General features: G+C 44.8%; 1 protein-coding gene across 1 annotated transcript in view; it reads left to right on the forward strand.

Annotated features, from left to right (window-relative positions):
• Positions 1–311: 311 nt before the first annotated feature.
• The window catches only part of rassf8a (Ras association domain family member 8a), a 19,574-nt gene continuing 15,721 nt past the window's right edge, over positions 312–4,164 (forward strand). Inside the window, exon 1 of the mRNA XM_080545130.1 lies at positions 312–560. The gene's annotated coding sequence lies outside the window, so the exon portion shown is untranslated. The remainder of the gene's footprint in view (positions 561–4,164) is intronic.

The following is a 4,164-nucleotide window of genomic DNA, read 5'->3' on the forward strand; positions in this document are numbered from 1 at the left end:
GACTTTAAGACATCTTGACAGACAAAAATGTCTTATTTTGGTTAATTAAGACATCTGAGTCAAGACAAGGTGATGGCTGGGTGGGTATGTAGGTATTCCTCGTCTCCCAAAGTGTATTGCAGCTTTAAAATCGTCCCACAATGCCTTGCGGTGTCCCAGTTCCGATGCAATGTATTTACCAGAGTAATGAAATGGGGAGAGGGTAATGTACGGGGAGAGAGAGAGGGTCATTTTTCCGCAGCTTTATTGGTTCAGACCGCAAAGGACTCTAGCGCAGAGACAGAGACAGGCGCAGAGAGAAAACTTTCAGACAAACGGAGCTCAACGCAGCTCGTTTCCCCTTGATCTCGATGCAGTTTTCTCTTTCCCGTTACTTTGTCGCAGTTCGTTGAAGTGATTTATTGGCTTTGCGCTGAGAAAATGACACATTCGCAGATTCCATGAATCCATGCCACCACAGCAGATCTTTCTCTTAAAACTTCCACTTCCAGTCCCGGATAGAGAACAGTGAGCTGTTGGACTGTTGTTCAATCAATCCAATCGGCATCTACAAATCGAAGGTAAGATTAGTGTGTTTGTAGTTTTTTTCCCCCCCACTACAATGTTGCGATGTTTAGTGTAATAATGTAAGCCAGATGTAGGGTAACGGGCTGGGGTAACGGGAACGGACATTATTATTCTCAGGGCTGCATTAGTGGGACAGCCCCCGGACAAAACCGCGATCGGTGTTGAATAACATTACACATATAACATTACACTTTCATAACAAGAGACAAGGAATGTTTTTAAAGCAACTATAGGCCGACATTTGTCTTTATCTAAGCTTGTTCTTGCTCTCTGTTACATCAATAAGATGTAAGCACGGTTTGGATTTCACACCTGAGAATAGGTGCATTAACGTGATTCATTGATTACATTATTTAGGCTATTATGCATACATGGTTGGTCATATTTCAACTATAATGTCATAGCATATTAAACATGTTGCTGTTTAAAAAATAAATAAATAAACATAATCCATAGTTATTTGGTTTTAATCGTGTCACTGTGTTCAATCCCAATTCTTCTTAGGACATAATATAATAGGTGACCTATAGGCATACATAATAGGCAATGGACTCAGCTGAAGTTGATGCATTCAGATTTCTACTTCCCTTGACATGTGAGACAGAAACTACCTGTAGAGGGATTTACTGTGCAGAATATCTCAATGTTTTTAACAATGTGTCCTCAGGCACCTGAGTATATACTTATAAGAGAAACAGACATGATACAGATATAACAGATTTAGTTGAGAGCTAGTTGCTTTATTTGTTTGGGAACGCCTCCTGTATGGGTATCAACACCTATCAAAGTGTAAAAAACCTGGATCCCCTGTTTCTTCAATTGAGAGAGGTGTGGTAATCCCACAGCTGTGGTAAAGCATGTCTTCAATTACAGCCCTGAATGAGATGATGTGACTAACTGCCTGCCTGCCTGCCTGCCCGCCAGAGGATGTACAAACTAATGTCATGTCCAAACCTGTGGCCGGAGGCCCGGTCTGCTGCCCCGATCAGTGGTTCTGCCGTGGGCCCGGCTCCACTGCAGGCTGGCACTTCAAAGCTGGCCCGCGAAGAGGGAGTATGGCAGGGGAACAAAGGCGGCCTTATTGCTAGCTAAACGTGCCGTCCAGATGTTCGGGATCCTGCCAGTGCTGACCTCCAGACTCAGGGGGGAGGCAGACATCCCACTCTGGAGTCTAATAGAACATCCAGCTACAGTTAGGCCCCAGTCAGAAGCCTCTTATGGAAAGCTTACAGGAGCTGAGGAAACGGTGGCGTGACTGGGGGAGGTTTTAATCCCATGTGAGGGGTGTCTTTCAAGCTCTGCAGATCTTCGGATTGGAAGGGTAGTAGTAGTAGCCTAAATGGTTAGCGCTTGCTTGGCTGCAATGCTGTGCTGACCTATGGTGGTTTGGCCACTCATCATAGTGGTATTTCAGGTGCACAACAACAAGGTCTTATACAGGTTACACTGTTTACATAATGCCTTGTACCAGTACCAGAGTAATTATCTACTATTAATTAGCTACTAACTTAGTATAGTAAATGTAGTTATGCACCACTCTAGTGCTCAACCTTTTTATTGTATTGGGAAACAGAATAAGATGGTGGTAGTAACAAGGTAATAACACAGTTATACTCACCCTGTATTACCGTATGTGGAGCGTTTCGCTTTTGCTCTAGGATGACGCACGCAAGGATCAAACGGGGCATGTTGTAAAAGAGCGACTTTAATCAGTCATTTGTGTGTAATTATCTTTATTGAAGGCACTAGGTCTTGTCATTGTATCGAGGCTAATGTAATTGAGGAACTAATTTGACCTAAGAGGATGCTGCTGGCATTGAGGAGGAGGTGGAAGGCTTTCAGAGATCACACACCAGCACAAGTCTACTGACATTCCTCTCTGTTCGTTGTTAGAATGTGTTTGAACTAAAACGGTTAAGGACAGAACTCAGCTCAGTATTTGATTTAAGTTGATAATACAAATCCAGCAAAACATTTAGAGTTTATATACTGCAATAATAGTATAATCTACTCCCAGTGGAAGCATGCTTGTTACAGCCAAACACTGTACTCACTGTACAGTCTACCTGAAGTCCTTGGCTTTAACTGTGAGAAGCATCATTGTGTGTTCATGTTGAACAGAGCCCTGAGATCAGAGAGGGGTGTAGGGAACCGTGAGCTCCTTATCTCTGTGGTCATGGCCCATTGCATTCTCACCGGTCAGGAATGCACACTCTGGATGTTATCAGTTTCCACGGCTACAGGATCAAGGCCCATCTCTGGCGATAGCCTGTGTGCTTTACTCAGGAACGTCCACACTTGACAGGGGGGCATAGCATACAGGTCAGTCTGGCACAGGGCGCTGTGGAGCTCCTCTCTCTAGCTCCCTCCCCACCCCCAAGCCCCTCAGCCCTCCACCACTGGGGTCCCACATAACATTACCCGGCTGTTTTGCGTTATGGTACGCTGTTAGCCACAAGGCGCCGGGGGCCCTAAGACGACGACTACCCCAGCTCTGTGATATGACGGCAGCACCACTTCCATGGCAAACGGGGGGGATTCTTTTTCTCCCCAGCCTCACTCAGAGAGAGAGAGAGAGAGAGAGTCACCACCACAATAATAAAAAAAAAAGTGCCTGTCTCTGGCTGTGCACACACACAGAGATCCATTTCACAAGAAGGCCTGCAACCAATTACGTCGGAGTGTATAAATTGCTAGTAATTACATGTAGCCCAGACAGGAAGTGCCATTTGAATTAAAGTTCAGTTGGAAATAAGGCAAGGCGATTGTGAAGCACCAAAATCGCCAAACACTCCAAGAAATAACTTTATTTTCTAGGATTGTAGGGGGAAGGGCCCTGGGTTAGGCGAACGTTAGGGGAGAACGTTTAGTATTGAGCTGTCTTTGTGTTGGATCACTACTCTTAGACATCCAGCGCCTTGAGACCTCTCTCTCCCCTCATGCCAAATTGTTTAATTGTGTTTCCCCGTGCTGCACAATAGCCTGTAAATGGTCAGCGGGAACAGAGGGGTAATAGAGGGGTAACAGAGGGGTAACAGAGGGGTAATAATGTCTATTCATGGAGGCAGCAGTTGCCGGACATTACTGCTTTCCTGCTGGAACAGAGCTTTGTCCTTAACACAGTTCAGCGGGTTTTCCCGAGGGGTTTGACTCTCGAGAAAATGTTCGTTTCTTATATTTCTGTTAGCCCCTCAGAGTAATGAATGCCCCCTTTTTCTCCTCAAATGGCCTTTTATTAATGGGAATTTGTGATATTTATACCATTTCACAGTCCAACAGCTGGCCACGAGCACTCTAAAGGCATTTAGAGTCCTGTTTCACAGACAAGGCTATAAGCCTAGTCCTGGACTAAATCACACTTTTAGGGCCGGTTTCACAGACAAGGCTTAAGCCTAATCCTAGACTAAAAAACATCTTCAATGGAGATTTTACATTGAAAGTGTGATTTAGTCCAGGACTAGGCTTAAGCCTTGTCTCTGAAACCGGCCCTCAATGTAAAATCTCCATTGAAGATGCTTTTTAGTCTAGGATTAGGTCTTAAGCCTTGTCTGTGAAACCGGCTCTTAGGGCCGGTTTCACAGACAAGGTTTAAGCCTA

This window comes from Nansenia antarctica (genome assembly GCF_963989245.1).
Source record: "Nansenia antarctica genome assembly, chromosome: 14".
Taxonomy (NCBI): domain Eukaryota; kingdom Metazoa; phylum Chordata; class Actinopteri; order Argentiniformes; family Microstomatidae; genus Nansenia; species Nansenia antarctica.